The sequence below is a fragment of the Gallus gallus genome, chromosome 1 (assembly GCF_016699485.2).
Source record: "Gallus gallus isolate bGalGal1 chromosome 1, bGalGal1.mat.broiler.GRCg7b, whole genome shotgun sequence".
Taxonomy (NCBI): domain Eukaryota; kingdom Metazoa; phylum Chordata; class Aves; order Galliformes; family Phasianidae; genus Gallus; species Gallus gallus.
Genome location: NC_052532.1, coordinates 11,418,546 through 11,444,643, shown reverse-complemented (window position 1 = coordinate 11,444,643; position 26,098 = coordinate 11,418,546). Strand labels below are relative to the sequence as shown.

General features: G+C 38.6%; 1 protein-coding gene across 9 annotated transcripts in view; it reads left to right on the top strand.

Annotated features, from left to right (window-relative positions):
- Nucleotides 1-15,929: 15,929 nt before the first annotated feature.
- CD36 (CD36 molecule) overlaps nt 15,930-26,098 on the top strand; it is a 38,759-nt gene continuing 28,590 nt past the window's right edge. For 2 of the 9 annotated variants that reach the window (XM_025147445.3, XM_040685898.2), the window contains exons 1-2: nt 15,930-16,001; nt 16,910-16,991. The gene's annotated coding sequence lies outside the window, so the exon portion shown is untranslated. 9 annotated transcript variants of the gene reach the window in all.

Below are 26,098 nucleotides of genomic sequence, written 5' to 3'. Positions count from 1 at the left end.
TTTTTTTTTGGAGTTTGAGTATAAGGTCTTCAGAGTGGGCAAGATCCTTCATCTTCATCACTAAGTGCCTTGCACCTACTTTTCTTTCTTTGTGTTTTCACCGTATGCTTCTTGTTGGGTTTGTGATGTTTCGAGAGGATATTTCAGTCCTATTTCCCTTCTGCCCTTTTGAACACAAGGAAGATGCTCCTGGATGTGAGGCAGGAGAAAAACGGTGGGATGTCACTTCCTACAATGGCAGGATAATGAGGGTTGCTACGAGTTCTGGAGCTAACCCAGGAGGTCAGTAGAGGTCTACAGTTATCTTATTTATTTTTCTGTCAGGGTCCTGAGGGCACCAATAAACTTTATTGTCCCTGCTGACTGGGACAGACTGACTCTGTCCATGGCTCAGGTCTCCATGCCAGCACAGCCAAAGGCCATCAGCCCCTGCCTTAGCTGTGAGGCTCTGCCCTTCTGTGATGGTGTACTCCCTACCATCTAAAGACTTTCCATCCTTCTGCTGCTTTGCTCAAACACTGGCTGTTACACCTGATGCCTTGGTCAGGTCAGCCAGATAGTGACTACAGTACTGGTTACACCCAAGGCCTTGTTCAGCCAGATAGTGACTATGGTACTGGTTACACCCAATTTCTTCACTTTCTCAGGTCCATTCTATGATTCTGTGATCTTGCTGGGACACATAGCAACTGGAGCACTGTCTCAGACTGGGTTCTGGAGGAACTAGTGGACAGATGTCTTGTTCAACAGCTGAGGGCCAATTGATCGTGCACTAGAGAATATGACTATTACTTCATCACCTTATCCCATAAATACTCAAGAGTCCAAGAGCCTTGTGAGCTCTCCTGCTCAGAAAGTGGCTGCATGACAGAATCTCCCCCTGAGTAGGGACACCTCTTAGGTTACTCCTATTGTAGAGATGCTTTCTACCTTGGTGTCAAGAGACACCCTACTGATACAGATCCTTGGTAACAGACTAATAGTCTTCTAAACTTTGTAAGCTTTGCTATGATTATACTTTTGATTAATTATGCACACACAAATCTTGTAGACATAACCTGTTTACCACATCTGGGACTAGGAGTGGATTCAGCTTCACCTAGGTTCCTTACCTCCTCATTTCAAGGAGTTTAGAAAGCAAGTGGATCCATTCTGAACCTTGTGACTCAGAAGAATCTTCTCCTCAACCTTTAGAAATAAATTATTGACTTGGACTAATATTGGGTCAAGCTGCACCTAGACTCCTCTGAGGAGTTTAGGAAAATGGGGTCTACTCTGAACCTCTTGATTCAGTAGGAGTCTTTCTTGAATATGCATAATTTTTGTGTTTGAAACTGTATGAAATGCTCACTGTATACGAGAGGTTTTAGGAGTGCCATCTCCTTGGAAAAAAAGTAGCACAGGTACTTACTGTGTACTTCCAACACTTTCAACATTAAGCACTGCAGTAGAAGTTCCCGGGTTGAAGGCTGCCATTCCTCCTTTCAGCTATGGGCATTTCTACAGCTTAGGAAATGCATAAAAAAACCACCACCACCACCACCAAAAACAAAAACCAACCAAAAAACAACAAAACAAAACAAAACAAAAAAAACCCACCAAAATAAAAGAAAAAGAAAGAAAGAAGCAATAACAACAAAAAAACAAACCAAATCAGTCAACAAAACAGTGTGTATTTACTGCTCTCCACAGAAAGTGCTGAGTCAGAATTACAGAGCTTATGTAATTGGCAAAGATAATGTTTTGATAATGTTAAAGTTCCAGAGTGTACAGCCTATGCAGCATAGAATAGTTGGTCCACACCCTGCAATTTTGGATTAGGAAACATTATATTAATTAAGCCATATTTTATGCAATGTTCTCACTGGGGACATTTATGGTCATTTTCGTAATGAATAATCATAATAAGTATTTACTCTTTATTACTAGAATTACACTCCTCCCCTCCCCTCCCCTCCCCTCCCCTCCCCTCCCCTCCCCTCCCCTCCCCTCCCCTCCCCTCCCCTCCCTTCCCTTCCCCTCCCCTCCCATTCCCTTCCCTTCCCTTCCCTTCCCTTCCCTTCCCTTCCCTTCCCTTCCCTTCCCTTCCCTTCCCTTCCCTTCCCTTCCCTTCCCTTCCCTTCCCTTCCCTTCCCTTCCCTTCCCTTCCCTTCCCTTCCCTTCCCTTCCCTTCCCTTCCCTTCCCTTCCCTTCCCTTCCCTTCCCTTCCCTTCCCTTCCCTTCCCTTCCCTTCCCTTCCCTTCCCTTCCCTTCCCTTCCCTTCCCTTCCCTTCCCTTCCCTTCCCTTCCCTTCCCTTCCCTTCCCTTCCCTTCCCTTCCCTTCCCTTCCCTTCCCTTCTCCTTTTCTCTCTTTCTTCTCTTTCGATTTTTCTTTCCACCTTTCTGTGGCTTTTCTCTGTATTTTCTTACGTACCTCACACGGGCATTCTTTTCTCTTTAATACTTCTTCTGGTGTTTGACTATTTAGGCATTTGCTTGATATTTTTGTGCTCAGAGTAAGAATTAAAAATTTGGGCAACAAGGGCCTCAAAGGCAAGAGGAGAACAACTAAGAGGAAACTCTAATGGGGAAAGATCAGAGTATATATTAAATAGTCAGGATTTGAAAGAGCTTCTGGGGATTTTGTCACTGCATTTCATTATTAATGTTTATGCCATATTTATAGCAACCTTCCCATCAGGAAGACATACAGCAGTTAGTTGTCTTGGCCTCATCTCCTGAGATCCTCTTTGGGAATTAAAATTGAATGAAACGTGACTATGCGAACTCAGAGGTTCACTGAGTTCAGTGAAAGCAAGTAACAAAATATCATTCCAGTAAGGAGGCAAAAAGAACAAATATATTACTATTGCAATGCAAAACAGATTAAGAAAAATATTAGGAAAATCAATTATTGTGCAGAATAAAAGAATAAGAATGACTTTGGAGAAAGACAGATTCCTGTGTAGGCAGATACCTGAAAATTTTGTGTGGGAGTTATGGACAGTATTAATGGCTATGAGTTAGAAAGAAAATGAACAGAATTTGGAAAATAAGTTACCAGTCAGATAAGAAGAGGATTTATTTTTCATCAAATAAAAGCTCTTTTGACTTTAAAAGGGTAAAGAATGGCGGAAGAGAAAGCAACAAATAAAAAAATTTGATGATGGTTATTTGTAAATATAAATGTAGAGTTCAAAGACTAATGGAATACTTCCTGATTACTTCACTTATTTTTATAAGAATTTTCTCTTCTAAGAAAACCTAAATAGAAAATTAAATAGGGGTCTGGAGCCCAAGTCTTATGAGCAGTGATTGAGGGATCTGGGATTGTTTAGTCTGGAGAAGAGGAGACTCAGTGGAGAGACCTTAAGGCTCCCTTCAACTACCTGAAAGAAGGTTGTAGCGAGGTGAGGATTGGCCTCCTCTTCCGTGTAACTAGCAATAGGACTAGAGGGAATGGCCTCAAATTGCACCAGGGGGCTTCAGGTTGGACTTTAGGAATTTTTTTTTTCCTAAAGAGTGGTCAGGTGCTGGAATGGGCTGCCAGGGGAGTGCTGGAGTTGCTGTCCCTGGATGTGTTTAATAAACATTTTAATGTTGTACTAAGGAACATGGGTCAGTGGGGAAATACTGGTGGTTGGTGGATGATTGGACTAGATGATTTTGAACGTCTTTTCCAACACTGGTAATTCTATGATTCTATTCAAATTTAAAATTCATCACAAAAACTACCCCCTTAGAGCTATTAGACTCTTGACTATTTGTGTCCCTTTGAAAGAACAGTGGAAAAAAAAAAGTTACAGTTTTGTAACAGTGAAAGGCCTCACTTGACTATTAAGCATCTCAGTGTATCTATGTTTTGTAATTCTAGAATCAAATGAGATTTAGGTGAAATTTAGGTGAGTAACATGCTCACCTTTCAACCACGTTCATGGAGAAACTCCTTGTGATTCCTTTTATTAACTCTCTAGTTTGAATAAACTTGTCGCAGTCGCTAGTGGAAAAGATTCCTAATCCACTACATAATGAAAAGAGGCACACCTACACAGCACATCACTTTTGGAGTGCCAAACTGTCACCAGCAATCATAATATCTGCCCACAAAACCTACCTGCCAAATATTTGTATCTCATAATTTTCTTTATTCAAGTTCCTCCTCAGAGTACTCTGCAGTTAAATGAGTTGAAATGATAGAGGGTTATCTGCAGACAACACAAAGTCACTACAGGGAAAAGTGTGTAAACATGCCTGAAAACATTTCATAAAGACAATCTCATTATCAACTTTCTCTCAGAAGTGCTCTTCCGTTCTGTTTAACAGTGACATTTTACTCATCATAACAGAGAGAAGATCATAATTGAGAAACAGAAAGTGTATACTCAGTTTAAATTCAGTGGCCGTGCTCCTTGGTGTTACAGGAAATACCTAATTTTCACAAGGATATAAAAACACGAGATCAAACTGAAAGGCCACCTAGTCTTGTTTCTCAAACACTGAAAAACAGGAAACACCTATAGAATTATCAAAGAAGATAGCAGGTTTCCCTGTGTACTCCTCCAGCCTTTAGCTGGACTAAACAGAACTGAATAGATTCTTTTCAAGATTTTTTTTTTTCTGTTACTGTCTGAATCCAAGCAAGTTAATGGCAGCAAGTAATTTTATAGTTTAACAGTATAAAGGCACATGCCCTTTGTTTTACATCCATTTTTGCCTATGCTTTTGTTTCATTTATTCCGCTTTGAGGGTTAATAAGTTTCATTCCTGTATGGAAAGAATCATTCACTTTTCTCTGGCCAGTTACAGAACTCTATCATACCTCAGTAGTCCCTTTTGGAGTAAAAAGAGCTCAGTATAGTTCTCAAGATCCTGTTTGTTATTCAGAGAATATTTTCATGGAACTGCCTATTCTACCTAAAATCTCTCATCATTCTCACTTCTGACTAATAACAGCTAGTGTTCTTGCAATTTTAGCTCTATTTTCTTCTGTGTGCATCATTTACGTTTTTTTTGGAAATTTATTGCATAGTCATTTAGCATCATTAAACTTTTCTAGGATTCTCCATGTGCAGTTTTCATCATTACTACCCGAATAAGTTTTTATTATCACTAAATTTATCAGTTTACTATCTCTCATCTTTACAGCTATGCTGATCTCCATGAATGCACAATGTGCAATCTTTTAGTTTTGTAAAACTATTTTTAAAAAACTTTATTACATCTTGTCATCTATTGTCTATTTTTTATGCAGTTCTTCATTTACACAGGATTTTGCTACTTATGATTTGCCACCTTGACTTCTTGTGGAGTATTTGATGGATGATTTTGTTGAATGGTTTTTCCAAAGTGAAGTGGCTTAATACACGGGATTTCCTGTGTCCATTTTTGCTCGTTTCTTAAAAGAACACTCTGAGGCATGACTTCCCTTGACTAAGGAGAGAATTTTATTAACTCTTCCCTGGCACTTACCCATTTCCTTGAGTTATGCTAGAAGAAAGTTCACATCATCTTCCACTTTCAAATTAGCAAGGAAATTATCTGAGTTCTATGCAAGACTGATATCAGACTACTGGTCCATACTTGCATATAGATCTAGAAGACTGGACATCCAAAAATATAGTCAACTTCCTTAAAAATTAAGATCATTTCACAACTGGTATAAAGTTCCTCTCAAGGTATCTAAATGTTAGGTAAGAAGCAGAGAAAAAACCTAAGTAGTCCCAAAGGAAATTCTTCATATTCTGAAATAAAATGGGATTACAAGTAATATGTTGATGTCATCAGGCTGTAGGACTGAGATTCTTCATGCTGGCATAGAGATCTAAATGAATGTGATGAAACTAATCACAGGTGCTGAGTTGCTCTTGTGCCTTTGGAAAAAGTACTTTTCTTTCAAATAAGAAAGTTTGAAAAAAGCAATGACTGTGACACAAGTGCCTGCTGCTCCTCATGAAAAAAGCAGATACTCTTGGAAGCTCTCATGGCATGAGAAAACAAATGTGCCAAATGTATCAAAATTCTGTTTGTTCTCTTGCCTCTCAGCAAAACACCAGGATTTGCAATATACAAACATGCATGTATCTATTTATCAGACATGGATGTAAGCTAATCTTTTCAAGGCTGTTGGATATGATTTTTAGGATCACCGAAATTAATATGAATAGGCTTGTGATAATACATCTGTGAATACAATTGTTTAATTAAGTACTTCTTGAAATCATCTTTGTTACTATTAGATTTTTTCCACACTCAAGCATAGCTCACACTAAATATGTCTGATTTCAGCTATTTTGTTTATATGTTTTTTTTTTGGCCTCAGCCTCAGCAGCTGTGTAATTGTGCTTTTTAAATAGGACGATTTAAAATCACTTACACAGCTTGAAGTAATTGCTAATTTAGGCAGCAATTGCATGTGACAGATTTCTAATTGTTAGATGGATGACAAGATGCTAGAAATAAATGATGCATTAAAAAACCCCAAACAATTAAGAAATACTCCCTCACGCTTAATGACTGAGGCAAGGTCAGTGCTGTTTGCCTTGTGATTAAGGGATATCTTCCTTCTTTTGTTCGCTTACTGACTTCTCTCTCCAGAGAAACTGTGACACAGGGAAATCAGCAGCAGAATGCTCTTAAGCAATATTTTTAAGTTGGATTTCTTTCACTTGCTGTATTTCAGACCATTTCTAAAAAAATAGCCGTTTCCTTATATGCTATTGAAAGACCTGAAACTCCAGAAAATTTTCTTCCATTTTCAGCTAGATTATCACCAGAAAATCAGGATTAGAAGAACCAGAAGTATCAATGAATCAAAACAAAGTTGTCTAAAGAACATTTATGTCAATAGCTTTGTGCATTTGTGTGATTTGGAAACTGTAGGAACTGTAGGAAAAGGAAATCTTTTACAAGGACATTCAGAAGTGGCACCCAAAAATCTTCTGAGTTAGAAAAAAAAGAAGTGTTGAGATACATAATCTTCCATGGAAATGTACTGGTCTCCAGTGAAATCACAGAAGGAAATTTATACACAGACACTTGCAAGTAAAAACATAATTTAAGTAAACATCTATACCTTATCTAAGAACTGCCAAGAAAACATTGATTTGTGTCACTTCTTCATTCTTCAGGGTGAAGGATGTGATTGTCTCCTTCTGTTCCATTCTCACAAGGCCCCATTTGCAGCACTGCACTCAGCTTTGGGCCTCCAGCACAAGGACAGGTAGCTACTGGAGCTGGTTCAGAGCAGGAGCACAAAGATCATCAGAGGGCTGGAGTATCTCTTCTGTGAAGACATGCTGAGAGAGCTGGGCTTATTTAACCTGAAGAAGTCTCCAGGGAGGCCTTATAGCAGCCTTCCAGTACTTAATGGAAGACTTCAGAGAAGATGGTAAGGGTCTCCTTATCAGAGAACATTGTGATCAAACAAGGGGTAGTGGCTTTAGACTAAAAGAGGCTAGGATTGTATTTGATACTAGGAGGAAACTGTTCCCTTTGAGGCACTGACACAAGCTGCCCAGAGGAATTGTACATGCCAAGTCACTGGAGGTGTTCAAGGCCAGGTTGGATGAGGTTTTCACAGAATCACAGAATTGTAGGGGCTGGAAGGGACCTCTAGATATCATTGAGCCCAACTACCCTGCCAAAGCAGGCTCTCTAGACCAGGTTGCACAGGTAAGCATCCAGGTGGGTCTTGAACATCTCCAGAGAAGGAGACTCAACAACCTTTCTGGGCAGCCTATTCCAGTGCTTCGTCACCCTTACTGTGAAGAAGCTTTTATGCACATTTGTGCAGAACTTCCTATAGTTCAATTTGTAGCCATTTCCCCTTGTCCTATCACCACGCACCACTGAAAAGAGTCTGGCCTCGTCACTTTGCCTCCCACACCTTAGATATTTATAGACATTGATCAGATCCCTTCTGAGTCTTTTCTCAGAGCTGAACAAGCCCAGCCTTTCCTCATAGGAATGATGCTCCAGGACCTTTATCGTCTTTGTGTCCCTCTGCAGGACTCTTTCCTCTTTTGTACAACCTGATCTAGTAGGAAGTGTGTCTGTCCATTGCAGAGAGGTGAAAACTTGATGGCCTTAGAGTCTCTTCCAACCCAAACTATTCTATGATTTTTAAAATAAACTGTAAAGTTGATTTCCTTTCTGTATATAGTTTTCAAATTATTTTATTTCTGCTAAAGTTATAAATAAGAGGTGGTCTGTCTTAAAATGATGATTTTCTCCCAAGAATTAAGTAAAAATAATAGAATCCAATATTTAAAATGTAGTTTTACAGTAACTCCAAGTGTTGATAACATTTTGCAGAAACTAAGAATTTTCAACACAAATACTCCCAGCCACCAGGAATAACAAATAAGGCTCTTGGAGTTAAGAGACTGATTTCTCTACGATAATAAAAATATATTTTTCTCTCTAGCTTTTTTTTTTTTCCCTACTGCTATAATTGCTAGAAACTTAATTTCTTTTTCAGAAAAGACAGCTGAGACACTTATATTAACACTTTTTATCTCTCTTTCTCTATATTAACTACATAAATAGGAGTTTAACAATGTCAAACATTATAGGATCCATAGTAAAATAATGAAATCATTGGGTAACACTATTTTAATTGAAGTTGGTTAACTGAAAGATTTCCACTGGTTTTCTGTTTCATATTTCCACAGTAATTTCTGTCTCTTTTTGCTTAATTTCTTATTTTCTTTGTAATTGTTAGTATCTCTTTAAAATCTTTACTTTTCTCCCAGTTTCCTTCCATATTTTAGTCATGCTTGAGAATTGCTGGTCTATTTACTGTCTCGTCCCTTGAGGCTGCTCAGTCACCATTTAAGCCTCATTCTCTTTTATTAACGACAGTTTCCTTTACCCTTTTACATACTCTTTGGAAATGAAATTTGCCTCCCAGCTTTCCTACAATTAGGTATTGTTTTATGTGGAACAAAATGATTAAAAATGAAAAGAGAAGCCAAGTATCTTTGGGTTACTGGCCTCTGAATAGTCACTTTTGGCACTTATTTAAGTGTGACTTGTGCAATGTCAAGATCTGTTTCAATCCCAACATTTCTTGCTCTTGACTTTCCGGTTTCACATCAGTTGCTGTTCTTCCCACAATTTCTGCCAGGCCATTAGAGATTCAGAGTGCCTGTGTAATTCCAAGTACTCACAAAGTGCAAAAAGTATTCTTGTGACATTTTCTTCAGCAACTTCCCCATTTAACAAACATCAGCGTCCATTACTACTGTCCAGTAGGGGAGATAGTCTTTGAGCACACATTTCACACATTTCCATTCTTCATATCTGCATTCTCACAATTATAACAATGCAAATGGCAGAGGATTTTGAACAAAAGTTGTAATTTGGACTTCTCATTAATTAGAAAATCTGCAAATTCCATAAAGGAAAGGATCATTGGGCTGCTTAAGCTTGTAAACTTCAGGAGAAAAAATGTGTTTATTCAAGATTTAAATAGGTTTAAATTCTTATTGCTGGTGGATTCACGAGGAAACTCTGCTTAAAAGAAACAAGAATATTACTGCCACATTTATATTTCCCTAGGGGAGATTTTATTCCAGAACTGTGACATACAGATCTATGAATCTTGTAACACATGTAAAAGTTTTAAAAACAGAAGACGTAAAAAGTAAATTCTCACATTAATATGTTAAGGGTATCCTCTAACAATAAACTTGGGGCCCTGTTTTTAAAGAATGTGTTTTGAATGACTTCCTTTGTTTAGAGTACGTCTTCTACTGAGTTTGACTTTAGACCCAAAGGTTGGGAAGCAGGGCATGAGCTCATGAAATCAGAAGATTGCTATTAGAAAAAACCTTATTTTTGTCCCCCAAATACTTTAATTAATAAATAATTATCTTTTTTTTTTTTTTTTTTAATCTGATATTGCAGAAAAGGAAGGGACTGTCTGTGAATTCTTTGTAAAGCTAATGGCTTTAATTACTGCACCTTCATTTGCTCTTAAATATGTATTTTGTAAATCAAGAACTCGTGGAAAAAGATGTTCTGAGAATGGATGTGCTTAAACACACATGGGGTATAGAATCATAGAATCATAGAATGACTTGGGTTGGAAGAGAACTTAAAGATCATTGAGATCCAACCCCCCTGTCATGGGCACAGTTGCCAACCACTAGGCTCCATACAGCCTGGCCTTGAGTACCTCCAGGGATGATGCATCTACAGTTTCTTCAGGCAGCCTGCTCCAGTACCTCACCATGCCCTAAGAATTTCTTCCTAATATCTGATCTAAATCTCCCCTCTTTTAGTTTAAAGCCTTTTCTCCTTGTCTTATCATTATCAGACTGTGTAAAAAGTTGGTCTCCCTCCTGTTTATAAGCTTCCTGTAGCCTTCTCTTCTCTAGGCCAAACAAGCTGAGCTCCCTCAGCATTTCATCATAGGAGAGGTTCTCCAGCCCTCTGATCATCTTCGTGGCCTCCTCCAGACCCACTCCAACAGCTCTGCATCATTTCTATGCTGGTGGGCCTCAGACCTGGATGCAATACTCCAGATGGGACCTCACAAGGGCAGAGCTGAGGGGGACAATCACCTCCCTGTCCCCGCTGGTCGCCCATCTTCTGTTGCAGCCCAGGATACAGTTGGACTTATGGGCTGCAAGAGCACATTGCTGGATCATGTCCAGGTTTTGGTCCATTAGGACCCTCAAATCCTTCTCTGCAGGGCTGCTCTCAATAAGTTCTTCTCCCAGTCTGTATACATATCTGGGATTGCCCCAAACCAATTGGATCACCTTGCATTTGGCTTTGTTCAACCTTACTGGGTTCTTGTGTGCTCATCTGTCTAGCTTTTTCAGGTCCTTTTGAATGGCATCCCTTCCTTCTGTTGTATCATCTGCCCTGTTTAGCTTAGTGTCATGAGCAAACTTGCTAAGTGGGCACTCAATCCCACAATCCAAGTAATTGATAATGGTATTGAAGAGAGCTCCTGGGGGAAACCACTTGTCATCAGCTTCCACCTGGACATAGAGCCACTGACCATAACCTTCAGAGAGTAACCACCCAACCAATTCTTTATCCACCAAATAGTCCAGCTTTCAAGTCCATATCTTTTTGACTCAGAGATAAGAATGTGATGTGGGACTATATAAAAAGGCATTGCAGAAGTCTGGGTGGTAGATGACATCAGTCACTCTTTCTTTGTTCCTTAAATACCATGTAGAAGTCCACAAGATTGGTCAGGCACTATTTGCCCTTCGTTAAGCTGTGCTGGCCATCCCAGACTACCTCCTCGTTTTGCATATGTATGCATACTTGAAATCAGTACTGGTTCAAGAGACATAAGGCATGTTCAACCTCACATTTTCAGAAAAAGTATGACAGATGCCACTTATGTTTGGAAAATACATCTGAGAGCTCAAAAAAGTGAACCGTAGTTAAAGACTGCTGAGATGAAAAACAAATTTTAAGAATCTTACCAGTAGGAGAGAAGCTGAGCACTGTGAGTGTCCTGCTGGGAAAACTTCTCATATGTATATGTATTTTGTTTCAAGTCTTGGGAGTTTCCAGTCTACTATCTTGGTTCCGCATCAGCTCTTTGAGCTTCCAGGTGGGCTCTGTGGGGATTTGCTGTGAATGCTGTCAGCTGGGTGAATCTTTCAGGGATGCGTTTTGGTTGAACAAGGAACTACATTAATTGGCAAATTCTCAATTCAAATCAGAATGTAACTCTTGAACATGCAAAGAAAATACTAAAAGTATGTCACATTCTGGTTTCATTTTTTTTTTCATATTTTTGAGGCTGTCAGAGCCTCTAAAAAGCAAGTAAAACATTTATTTCAGAGGCTCCAAAACTTTGTAAACTCTAAGAAAGTACATTTATCATGTCATGGATGAGGCCTCTGAGCCCTCCAGGAGGTACTCCTGATTTTTTGTAAGTAAAAATTGTTCCTGATAACCTTGTTTGAACTGGTATTAATTATTCATGCAATAAACAACAAAGGCTCCTCTTGTGAATAGCTTCTGAACATAAACACACTGCTATATTTTAGATCATCTGTTATTAGACATACCAAAATGCATAACATACACCAAATGCATAACATATACCAAATATTTGTAAATGTATTATTTCTTCAAGTTCAACACTGTATGTTTCTAGATCTACAACATACTTGGTAAACCCTAATATTGAACTTAATAATATATGAATATCTTATTAATTAAAAGCCATAATTAATTCATATTCTGGCTTGAAGAAAACCTCTCATTGGGGTTGTGTCATCACCCTACTAATCTTAGGCAGAACACTGCAAGCAAGAGTGTTTTAGCAAGTTTTAATTGTTAATTAATTATATATTAAATTAATTGTTTATTAATTAAAATATGGTGTAATAAGGAATAAGAAAATATAATAAAAATCTAACTGAATCAGATAGAATAGGACAATGTCATGTTGCAATTATTTAATAATGTATTAGCAAGTCTTTCAACTGAAATGAAATTAATCTCTAGCAAAATAGAAACAATGGCCATAGGCCGTTTTAATTCAAGGTACATCACTGTATTACATTTTGCTAACTGCAGTACTTTCTCAAGATGAAACTCTTCCCATAGCTCGTAAAACCCAGAATGAAATAGGTCCTGATTGCAAAATGAAGATGAGATCAGGCTAGATAACTATTATATTATTAATATTTTATTAGTTGCTGCTTCCTTTGAATATAAAAAAATCAAAATTGAATCAAAGTTATTTCAGAAATCCTGGAAATCCTTCAAGATCTTTGGAGTGTCTACGTACAATACTTGGTGGTGGTATAATAGAGAATAATATTCTCTCTTATTTGTTTAGTAAAAAAAGGAGACACAGCATCTCACATTGGGAAATATTCTGAGTAAAAATTTTTAGTTTTAGAGGAATAGACACTCGTGGCAAGGAGCCCTTAGGAACAATTTTTACTTTATCATCTATTAAGAATGAGAAGACTCAGCTCCTAGAAAGGTCTGTTCTCTGCAGACGGAGAAGACATTTCAGATAGACATTCAGATATCTACAATGTGGACAACTAAAATTGGAAAGAAGAATAATAATCTCTCAGTTTCTTTCTTTCACTTCACAAAATTAATGTTGATTCACAATGGACTAAAGGCTTTTCTTTTTTTAAAAAAAAGTTGTGGTCTGTTACATATTTTTATTTTTTATTTTTTTTAACTGAGATTGATTAGCTTTTAGTCCTGGAAAATTTGACAGAAGTTCACAAACAAGAAACTCAGTTCTGCTAGAGTACATGAAGACTTTACATTACCTTCACAACTGGTAACAACAGTGTGAAGATTTCCTGTAACAAGGTGGTATTCATTTCATATATACTTGTAAAGAAGCTTACACTGGATTTTGATCCTTAGAATTGTAAGATTTAATTAAGACATATTTTAGGTGATCCAGAAAGATGTGGCAGTGAAGTCAGAAATTAAGTGATGTGTTGGGGGTATACATTTGCACTGGGTCTACGCCTCTTAAGTTGATCTTGTCCCATGTATGCAATTTTATCATACATTCAGTGCTTAACATCCAGTTCATAATGTGAAGTATCAAAACAGTGTTTAGATTAGGCATAGTTCTAAAAATGGAAATCTGCTATGAGCAAATTAAATCTGAAGGAAGGGTACAGAGAAACAGGGTAGCCACATTAATGGAGGCTGTAGTATCTCAAGGTTGACTGAAGCAATAGTACAGTGCGTGTGGCAACATGCCAAAGTAATAGGCCTGTATTACTTCCCTATTCTCCAGGTGAGGAGCCTGAATGGTATGAAAAGTATAGCTTGGCAAAGCGGTGTGGGGACACATAACACAATTTCAAAGGTCTGTGTAAGCGTAAATCCATCTAGTCACACATGTTTCAGTGTGAGGCACATGCAGGTAAAGTTGCAAGGGGCAAGAGAACTCAGTTACACACCAAGGCTCTGGAGACATGTTTTGAATTTGAAACAATGCACCTATTTGTGCATTCATGTATATATGACAAGAATGCACAATGCATAAATACTTGTTGGGTCAAAGGTGAAATACTGTAGCCACTAGGGAAGACAGGAAAATATGTTCTCATCTTTAGCATCCATGAAAAGATTCTCTCACCAATTCACAAGGCAACATATGCCTAGGATGCCAAGATTAAGGTTCTTTTCATTACATACAGATGAAGAATCAAAATATCTGCTGTCTCCAAATGACTAGTGATTCTCTTTACTAGGATTTGTATGGGGTTGATCTATCAGAGGATTCTGCCAGGATTGCTGTTGGAAGGCCATAAATTAATCTATACAATGGTTTTGGCCTGTTATAAGGAGATTTGTACAGATCACTGAGTGTACATACGCTGTTTAGGTACAGATAGATTACAGTTGTAGACATTAAAGCGGCTGGAAGAAACACAGTAGATAAACTGACTGATATCAACTGGGTGCTGTCTGTAGTGTTTGCTCAAGATTCTGGCATGCTCCCATGTGTACTTGGACTTTGGAACAGAAAATGTTTGGTAATACCTAGGTTGGATAAATGTTGTAAAAACTGTTCTCACACGCCAGGAATTACAGTGGGATGGAATTTCTTGTTGCACTAAGGTGCAGTGTTGTGATGGGAATTGCAGTCTGCTCACTTGAGGAGTACAGGGTACTGTTAGTGATATGGTGAAGATTTATCCCTAAAGAGGAAGTGGGCAGCAGCCTAACAGCAAGGTTTAATTACGGAAGATGAAGTCTGCATTAAATAGAACCTGGCAGCTGAGTAAAGGAATTTGGAAGGCAAGACCGGTGAAAACCTAACTAGAAAGCCACTAACCAAGAAGGGTGCGCAGTGGAAGAAATAGCTACCAGAAGCTGAAGGAAAAGAGTATTTATGTGTCTGTAATCCTGTGGCTGAGATTACCCAGATAGGCTTGGGAGTGCCCTGCTGAATCCTCTCCAGCACCATTTAGGAAATCTGATAAGTGGCTGTTGTTACTTTTTCCCCAAAACAGAGAAGCCTGGGTGTAATTAGATGGAGGGTGTGTACTCCACCGCAGTGCCTGGGGTTCTTCATGCTGTGCCCTGTCCTCTCAAAGCAAAAGGCAGTGGTGAAGGACACAGCCTATTACCTTTCTAGCTGTTGTGGGATGGAAGGGCACTGCACTGCTCTTAGCAGTCCAACATTTCTACTCCTGCACTGAGTCTGACTCTGCATATAGAGAAGTCTGTGCTGCTCCTGGCTTCTTCTCAGTTCCTCTCTCAGTTCTGGAACAGGTAAGTGGAGGATGAGGATTGCCTTTCCTTACTTAGCACATCTGCTCTGTGTATGGGCAAAGCTGTTGAAGATTCATTTTCTTGGGAGTAGGAGCAGTTCAAAAAGTGTCCTGAATGACAGCTGGATGGGGAAAAAGTAGTTGGCAGGAACACCGCGAGCTTTGCTCTTTTGAGGCTATTGGAAGGACTACTAAAAAGAACAAGTTACAGGATTAAGGTACCAAAGAGTAATTATTTATAATGAATCTTTTCATATAGAAATCATATCTGTACCTAAGAGCACTGATAAAAATAGCTTTCAGTTTCTCAGTGGCAGTCAGTTTTTTATTAAGTGATACTATAAGAAGGCATATACCAGGACTTCAGAAAGGGGGAAAATAAGTAGAAGAAAGAAAGGAGTAACATGAGAGATTTGAAGAGACATAAATGCTAATGGCATGGGACGAGTACAGAACTGATGGAAAGCTGTGAATTCTGGAAATGAGGGAGAAACAAACAAACAAACAAAAACACCTAAGGGATAATTTGATGAAGGAGGAGACAGATGAGAGGAGGTACTTAATGGAGGAGTGACCACCGACATGATAGGTTGGAAGGTGAGAGTGAGAGACAGGGAGCTGCAGGAGGGAGGAGATTCTATGGGAAGGGATTAGGAGTCAAAGGTACCACATGTAAAAAGGGAGGCAGAAGGGAAGTCTGGCAACAAACTGGATGCTGCAGCTGCAAAAGCCATACAGGAAGCAAGCAACAGGTCTCCAAGAAGACCAAAGGTAGAAAAACTGTATTTATATAAACAAATAGGTCAGAAAATATTCCTAAATGGGTTTCTGGAATATTTTTGTTTCCTTCTCCTTGGTCCTTCATTTTCTGACTTTAGAGATGGAGCTTCAACAGAAAGGCAAGGAGGTTTATGATACTGGCTGTTTCCTGTGTTACTGCATGCAACAAGACGCTTTCTAGCTCTTGTCACGCTGTCTCACTTCAGGGTCCTGCTAACCCTCTATGAAAGGCCATGACAGCCAGGATGCTACTGTTGCTGTTTGCTGTAACTATAAAGAAGCGCCTCAATCTGCTGCTCAAATCCAAAAGTAAATTAAACCCTGAACAGTTCACCACTGCTGTGAGAAAAGGATCTTGCATGGATCCAAAAAGGTAGCAGGAGGAAGCAATGACTGTCAGTTGACTTGTATGTTCTATTAGACAACAAATTTCAGAATCAGTCTCTGAAGTTCTTTAGAAATGCCAATGATGTGGAACAGCTGTACCCACAGCTGTGATCCCTCATTCTGATCTGTCTATGCTTTTTGTAACTAAAAATATAAACCTGAATCTAAAGAGTTATCTCTAGCATGAAATGCCTTACCTGCCTTGCAGGGTCTTGTGGGGATTAAGAAGGATTTAGACTGTGTTTGCAAAGAGTTATTGCAAAGATCAGAGGCAATTAAACTTGCTCTGGATTGGCAACAAGGAACTGACATGTTGTCTTCAAGTGCTGTGTTATTGCAGAGGGTAAGGAGCGCTGACGCAGGGGTTAGCACTGAAAGGATTTCTTATAGCTGGTCTTTCTTGCAAAGCAGGAGGTTGAAAGAGTATTAACTTTGGCATCACTTGAGAGAGCTTATCTACTGCAACTTTCTGTTTCTCTTTGTGGCCTTTGCACCCATTGGACACTGGGTAGCTGCAGAATTGCTGTGGAATTGCTGCAGAAACTCAGTTTTTCTGTGGAAAGGGAGCTAACTTAGAAGTCACCCTCCATACAGGTATGTAACCCTGCTTCTGAACTAAATGCAATTTCTCAGCACACAGCTGTGCAACTATATTACTGTACACTGTATTACCCTACAATTGCTAAGAAAATATTACTACATCTGAATTACTGAAACCAAAGGGATCGTTCAGCTTCTATTTCTTGTCTGCTTATAATTCTAAGAGCCCATATACTAGAGTTTATAAAGAATAAACATACTGCCAATAAAATGATTGAATTACATATTAAAGTATTGTTAATTGTAAATTGCAATTAAAATGAAGATATTCAAAGTTTAGACTGTCTATAACAAGTATACATTGTTGTCTGTGAGCCATTATCTTTTGTATGTGTCTATGTTACAAATGATTATATATTTATTACAAACATGTAAAAGGAAAAAATTATCATGTGGTATGGCTGCTTATAAAATATGTGTTATAAATGTGAAAATCCTGACATAATAATTAAGTACAGAAAAATGTGTACATCTGAATAGATTTACAATTATAACTCATGCTCAATAAAGATGCTGATGTAGAATTTCCATGACAAGATGAAATTAATAAATGTTGAGATAACTCAGAAAATGTAGTGTAACCATGCACATACTAATAACTTTGTTCTACCTTAGTGATCTGATTCTCTTTCAAAGCTGATGTGGTTGCTATGATAGAAACTTGATGGTTTTTGTTTGTTTGTTTGTTTGTTTTTAACTTGAAAAAAATACCCTATTTATGTAAAAATTGTACTCTGTAGTTGTCCGGTGTCAGATTTTTTTCATGTCCTCAAGTTATGCTTCATAGACCCAAATTATTATGTTTTGGATCTACTTTGTATGTAACTGATAGTTACATGCATATTTCTGTAACGTGTTTTTATCTGAAAGTATAGTGTCATATCTTAGCAGCAGAATAGTGTATAATCTGAGAAGTTCAAGGCATCTATTAGCTGCCTGTTTCCTTTCCTACCAGGGCATAGATTTCACAGCTAGTACTTTTTCTACTGGTCTGTCCTTCCTAATATGCAGTAACTCTTCACATGTTTTCCTGATCTCTCTAGACCTTCAGCTGTTGCTTTCTGTGGCCTAGCTCTCCAGACAGGGAGAGGTTATAGAAGGTGAAAGACAGCTGTAGCACATTTTCTTGAAACAGTCTGAGTACTGCTCTCATGCAAACTGTTAGGCAAGACCCACACGGTCTGTACTGCTTCTGTCAGCTGGAGGGGAAGATGTGGTTTTCTCAATAGTGTTTCCATTAGCTCTGTGCTGTGGCAGTTGTATCTCTGAGATATCCCCTCAAGGGACAAAGCTGTTTCAGGAAGGACTTTGGCCCATATTAATTGTGCAGATAATGTTTTCTGTTTTCCTTTCTTCTACTTCTTGGAAACTTCTGTCTCCTGGCAGATGTCTGGTTCTCCAGATACTATCCCCACTACTGATTATGATTCACAAGGAGAAGGTGGTGAATTGTCCCAGGACATAGGACTATTTAAATAAAGACCCCTCCGATCCCTTTGCACTTGGGTTGGAATAATCCCAGATACATATACAGACTGAGAGAAGAACTCCTTAATAGTAGCCCTGTGGAGCTGGAAGTCCTGGTAGATGAAAAACTGAACACAAGCCAGCAGTGTGCTCTTGCAGCTTGGAAGGCCAATGCTGTCTTGGGCTCCATCAGAAGAGGGATGGCCATCAGGGACAGGGAAGTGATTTTTTCCCCCTTTGCTCTGCCCTTGTGAGGGCCCATTTGGAGTACTGTGTCCAGGTCTGGGGCCCCCAGCTCAGAAAAGATGAGGAGCTGTTAGAGAGGGTTCAGAGGACCCACAGATATGATCAGAGGGCTAGAGAACCTCTGCTACAAAGACAGACTGAGAGAGCGGAGTTTGTTCAGTCTGGAGAAGAGAAGACTCCATTGCCTTTTTGATCTCATTGCAGCCTTCCAATATTTGAAGGAAGATTATAAACAAGAGAGAAACCAACTTTTTGCACAGATAGGTAGTGATTGGACAAAGGGACATGGTTATAAATTGAAGGAAGGGAGATTTAGATTAGACATCTGGGGGAAGTTTTTCATAGAGAGAGTGGTGAGGTGCTGGAACAGGCTGCCTATACAGGTAATGTATGCTCCAGTGGGGCCCTGGGCAACATGATCTAGTACCAGATTTGAAGGTTGGTGGCACTGCCTGTGGCAGGGATGTTGGAACTTGATGATCCTTGGGGTTCCTTCCAACCCAAGCCACTCTATGCTTCTACGATTTAAAGGATTAAAGGATCAGAAGGTTAGAGCAGGGCTGGTTTTGTTTTGTTTTCTTTTTCCTGGAAATAAGTTTATGATTTGGCTTTAATACCTCGTGTTTATGGTAGAACTGAAGTCTTGGTGAAGATCTGCATGTTGCTCAGACCAAGGATGTCTCTCCGGGCCTGGAACATGTCACCTGAAAAAATAAGGTTTCAATTATTTGCCAGGACTCCATCACTAGGGAAGTCACCAAAATGTTAACCTTAAAATTGGATCTTAATTTATTGGAAAACTCACTTGTAAATATTACACAAATGAAATTCTGGTGTAGCTGGTAGGCAAAAGCTAATACAACAACTGCCTAGTCATTCATCAGAGCCACTTCCAATGTCTGGTTGGGATGATTCATTAGGATGATTGTTTCTCAACCAGGTATTGCACCAGTGAAGGCGTTTAAAATTACTCTATTATTCTGTGACTTCTAAGCCAAGGAGCAGAGTTTTGCAAGAGGTGGAATATGTCCAAGTGAGGACAAGATTTGTTAAATTTCACTTGACTTTCAAAAGATATCTGTTTCAAAATTTTTCTCCCTTGCCAGAAAAGTCTTCTCTCTGTGTCCTTATTAAGTTTCCAATAGAAAAGTCTCTGGCATTAAGAGGCTGACCCAGACCTTTAGCTAACAGACCTTTATAGGCCCGTGCTGCTTCAGACTCACACAGAAACGTGAGTTATTATATTACATATTCTGTAATGTGATCATTTCTGCATTCTGAATAACTCATACAAACATGTGGGAGTGGAAAAAGTCAAAGTTTGCTGTACGCCTGTCTCTGTTATGCTTTCATACCTTCTAAAAAGAATTGAAAATAGTTTTTAAATGTAATTTTGAGAGTTGAGAAAGGCAGTAGTTCATGCATGCTATAGTGAGTAAAGAAGAGTGCAGAATCAGTATTTTGGGGTAGAAAAGAATTGAAATGGCTAGTGAGTCTTCTATCGCCCATTTTGCCCTTAAATAACCTAGTTGCAGTTTAATAGAGAAACAAATCATTGGCAGGAACCAAATGTATCACACTCTTTCCACTGTATTGCTGCCAAGTTGGCTTGAGTCACTGTATTTTAAGATGCTTTCCATATCATCAGAACACACAGAATCACAAGGGACAGCACCTTAGGTCCTAAAACTTCAAAGAGCTGAGAAAACTGTTTTTAAGTGTCACTACTGGGTAATGAAAGAACAACTCAGCAGTGTGAAATGAGTGTTCTGGGCTCTTCTGATGGGATCAGGTATAGTGTGCTTGTGAGGATCTTTTTCCAGGCTGAGATAGGCTGAAGACTGCTTGATATGAGTGACTGTAGTACGCCTTATAGAATGCACTGGAAAGCCTTGAAGGCCAACATACGTGCAGTAAAATCTATGATGCAAGGTGGGCAAAAAATGCTACAACACCTCTGCAATCTTTGGCCAAACTTTTCTTTGATGTCAGGTGGCAAATATTTGAACTTTTTCCATTAAATTTTCAATGTGCTTTGCAACTTGTTTGCACTCACCAGAATTTTGTATAACTGTCATGGTACTATTGATACAACACATTGATGAAAGGAGGAGCTGAAAATCTCATTGGGGAGCCTGAGTAGAGTTGCTCTAATATTAACTATCTAAAATTTAGATGTCTACCTTAAGCAAGTCATTTTGGTGCAAGTCATTTCGGATAGAACAGGAAATCAATGCTTCTTCCTGAGTTCATATAGCTAATTTTCACATGGTTAATGTTATTTGCAACAGTATTTGTAGATAATGTTAAACAAGAAAAGAATTGCTATGAAAATAAATCTAGGTCCTTAGAGAGTAGATGTTAAAAGCAGAACAGAATCAACTGAAGTATCTTAGTATTTCCCTCTTTTAAAGTGAAGTTAGTACTCTATGCCATGTAACCCTCTTCTTTCCAATGGCTTTTGGAAAATAGAACAAAATACTGGTCACAGTGAGAGTAGTTGAGACAAAGACAGTGAACATATCATTTACGAGAAGAAAACTCTGACATTTTTTTTAAATATTTATTGGTATTATGTATTCAATTTATTTTCAGGCAGTATCTTCATATAGGTGATGTTCACTCTAGGGGATCCTCATAAGCAATAGGAGTAAAGCAAATTGCTGTAGCTGGTCCAGGTGGAAAGCTCATGTGCTACCTTGTATTGTATGATTAGGTGATACACAGCAGGTTTTCATTGCCAGAGGAAATCACATTATCTTTTGTGAATACAAAAACTTTACTCGATTAAAAATAAATAAATAAATAAAATTCTCCATGCATGCAGAAGTGCAAAATTCCTATCTAGCTGGTGTCATGTTGCACGCTTTCTTCTGCAGATGATTCACTTTCCTCATTGTCCTTAGTAAAACACAGTTCACATAAAAGAAGACAAGTGTGCTGAATCAGAAGTTATTTGTGGACGGGAGACATTTGGTCCTATTTTTTTGTCTTGTGAATGCTTCGAATTTGTCATGTCTAAGTATGATACAACCCTTCTTGTGGGACTTAATAACTTTGGGTAGGCCTGAGAGGACCACTGGGTGGTGGCAGCAGGATTTTGAACTACCCAAAACAAACTGTTGCTTTTTCTTCCATGGGGAGGGAGGTAAGCATAATTTCTCACACCTTTACTTCAAAACAGGGAGAGTATCTAAAAGATTTTAGAAAGACAGCCTTTAACTGCTGACAATGTTAACTTCATCTTCTGCCCTAGGGATTGGCACTTTATTTAAAAAATGAACGGTTTTCTTTCTTTTTTTTTTTTTCCCTTTGTTTCTGTTCAGAGAGTGCAAAAGTAATGATAAGTGTTTCTTGAAGTTTTTTAATGTTTTCAGTGTTAAGACCAGACAGATGAAGAAAACCCAGCAAGCGACTGCCTTTTCTGTGGGTGTGGAAGCATGCCATGCAAAGTCACGCCTTACAATACATTAGAGAATTTCCACAGGAACGTGGGAACATTTATCTGGACATACCTCAGAATTCAAATTATGTGAACTATAACAGTATGTCATCCTCTCTGATAGATAGGATCTTATCTTAAAAACAAACAGAAACCACCCGCAAAAAACACAGTAAGTTAGTATTTGAGTATTTAGTTGTCTCACAGCATACAGGAAGACTGTATCTCTCCTCATTTGCTCCTTCTATGTTTGGAAAGCATGTCAAAGAAAGTGATTTCCAGAAGTCCCTATTATGAATTGCCTTAAAAAAAAAAAAAAAAAACCCAAAAAAAGGGAATTATGCAAATCTCATTAGAATTCTTTGTGTCAGTGATATATTTACATCAAGAAATGAGGGTAGAGTTCATACAGGGTACTTCCTGTGGTTTTCTATGTCCTCATCAAGTATATGAGTGTAATTTCTTTACAGTCTCTCTGTGGAAGCACACTGTATATTCTGATAAAGTATGTAATTTTTGGCTTTCTGTCGTTACAGTTGTTTTGCCTCTGCTTCCTCCCCTATAATTTCTGAACTATGATCTGAAGCCAGAAACAGAAGTACCACTTATGTTTCATAAAAGAATGTTTTTGAAAAAGAAAAAAAACAGAAAAATAACAGGCATTTGAAAGCAAACAACTCCCTTTGTTTCAAATCCCTTCAGCTTGTTTCTGTTGTTGAATCTGACAGTCCTGGTTTCACCACCAAGTACATCTTGCCAAAAGAGATTTTCCTTGAGTGGCTCTTTGTCTAGGTGGAGACCAGTCAAAAGTGGTGTCTCCAGGAGGCTGTCTTGGGTCCAGTACTCTCTAACATCTTTATCAGTGACACAGATGATGGGATTGAGTGCCTTCTCTGCAGGTTTGCTGAAAACACCATTATGAGTAGTGCAGTTGATACAACAAAAGGAAGGGATGCCATCCAAAAGAATCAGGATAGGCTCTAAAAGCAGGCCTGTGAGAACCTAGTGAGGTTCAACAAGGCCAAGTGCAAGCTATTGCACTTGGGTTGGAGCAATCCCAGATGTGTGCAGACTTGGAGAAAAACTCCTTGAGAGCAGCCCTGCAAAGAGGGACTTGAGGGTCCTAATGGATGAAAACCTGGACATGAGCTAGTAGTGTGCACTTGCAGCCCATAAGTCCAGTCCTGGGCTGCAGGACAGTGGCCAGCAGGGAGAGGGAGGTGGTTGTTTACATCTGCTCTGCCCTTGTGAGGCCCCATCTGGTGTATTGCGCCCAGACTTTGGAGGCCCAGCCCAAGAAAGATGCGTATCTTTTGGAGTGGGTCCAGAGGAGGCCATGGAGGAGATAAGAGGGCTGGAACACTTCTCCTGTTAAGAAAGGTTGAGGGAGTTGGGCTTTTACAGCCTGGAGAAGAGAAGGCTCCAGGAACAGAACAAAACAAAATAAAATGAATCAAACTTAATACCACAAAAAACAGCAGCAGAGATTCTCCTCTCTTGTGAATGGTACATACTGGTCCCCATGTATTGCAAAGGAAGAAAATGGGTATGGTAGAGAATATATCCACAGGTAGATATGAATAATTGGAATTGATTCCTTTTAGAAGAGACAAAGAAGTAGAGAATAAAACAGTGCAGCTTGGGAAGAAAACAAGGGAAAGAATTCCTATCATCATCATCCTAAGGACAGTAACATATGAAGATACTTCCAATGGAAATAATGATATTTATAATCACAGAACTGTAGAGGTTGGAAAGGATCTCTAGATCATCAAGTTCAACCCCCTGCTAAAGCAGGTTCCCTACAGCAGATCGCACAGGTAGGCATCCAGATGGTTCTCGATTATCTCCAGATACACTCCACAACATCTCTGGGCAGCCTGTTGCAGTGCTGTCACTCTGACAGTAAAGAAGTTCTTCCTTGTGTTAACATGGAACTTCCTGTATTCCAATTTCTGCCCATAAAAATAGCGCATGTGAACCATAGCATGAAGGACTACTTCTTTCCACAGTTAAACTTCAATCTTTAATTAGAAAATGTGAACAATAATTTTATTGCACTTTTCAAGGATGTGAAACTGGAGTCAGTCAAGGTCACTGACATTTCCTGTCAGCGAATCTACTACAAAGACTGACCTTCATGTTACTTTCTAAGAACTAGGGTCACTGTCACTATTGCTTTCCCCACCAGGAGGAAAAAATTGGGTTCATTAATCCATCTTGAACTGTTTTAGCAGAAGTGGATTAAAGGAAGGGAGCTTCTTCCATGTCAGTTCAACTTTCAAATAGGGGAATATCAAAAATGAAATAATAAACAGGAAGTTAAAACATGTAACAAATACTGAATATGTGAATCACAAACTATGCAGTGCTATACCCTGAAAGTCTGGACCTAAAAATCTATTTTTAGGAGTATTTTCTCTCTTGTAATCAAGAAAACCACTTATAAATCACTTCCTCGTGATGCTGCCAGGACCTTTTAAGACAATGCATTCATTTAATTCACAGGGGGTGAAGAGGTATATACAAAATATATTTCTCCAAAAGTTTGCCCAACTGATCATTTTTAGTATATCCTTTGCTAGAATAATACTTTTGGGTGATGAAGATAGCAATGTAAATCTAACTGATTTTTAGATACATTAATAGAAGGGACCTTGTGATAGTAAGTTTTTCGAACTTGCAGTTCAAGAGGAAGAGCATTAGCACTTTGTGAGGAAATGTTGTAATCCAACTTGTGAAAAGAACCAGTTTACAAAATCTTCTGTCGTTTCCTGACTTTTGTTTTACTTGAAAATATACTGCCACAATGATTAAACTGCACAGGGTTTCATACTGTGTTTTGACACAATAACTTAAATAGTAAGGCTTAATACAGCAAGGCATGCTCTATAGCAAAGGGTATTTGTAACTATTCAGCATCTTAAAGAAGCTGCTAAGCAAGTTAGTCATAGCTTGCTAATATGAGCACTTTCAAAGCAAATGGATATTAGGAGAGAAGTGACCAGGAACCAAATAAGTAAATTACCCTTTTGTCTCCTTGACCTTTGACACACTTGGATCAAAATTTGGCAAAGATTGTAGCTGCTAAGTATATTAACATGGGATGTAGGTAGTGGCATTTAGTCAGAGTGCAAAAATAGACAGTCCCCTCCCCAGGCACCAATACAGCTTAATTTTTTCTTCTGGCAGAAAGATAAACAGGGAACTGACATCTCTTGGAATATATAAGCGCCCCCTCAAAGCTCTGAGGGTTTGTGCTTGGTGGGGAGCTCAGCTGCTTGTCCTCTTGTAACTTGATGCAAGTCGTGTGTTAAGTGTCTGTACATTCAGCTGAAAAGTCAGTTGCCCTTATTCAAGGTGAGTCATATGATACATTTAAAATCAGAGAGTTTTCCTCAGAAATACTTTTAAATTCACTTGGTGAATTGGAAAATCTTGAAAGTACTTATTTGTAATGTAAAACAAAAGAATAGAATTTTGCAACATTGCAAGGAGAAATAGAAGTGTACATGTATTAGTGGATCTCTTCATAGTGTTAACAGCGGAATTATATGTTCAGTGTTGCTGGTTTTCCCAATTCCATTCTGTCATTTGATATTTAATATTATTGAAATTACAGCTCCTGAAATTAGGTGGATATTTAGAAAATGCATGTTTTAAAAGTTATATTTGTAACATATGCTATTGCAATACTGTAAATATTTTAATTCTTACTATTTACAATAAAAAAATCCAAACTATAATTCAAAAGTATGTCAGACTTTAAAGGAAAATAAAAAACAGAAATAACCTAAAAAGGTCTCTCTTAAATATTTCATGATTTTTAATATCACCTTGTAACTTCAAACAGAATAAGTCAAATTATGTTTTAAAATAACAATGTTTGTGGGCTAAAATCCTCACCAGTATTTTCAAAATCTCTTCTCATTTGCAATATGAACAC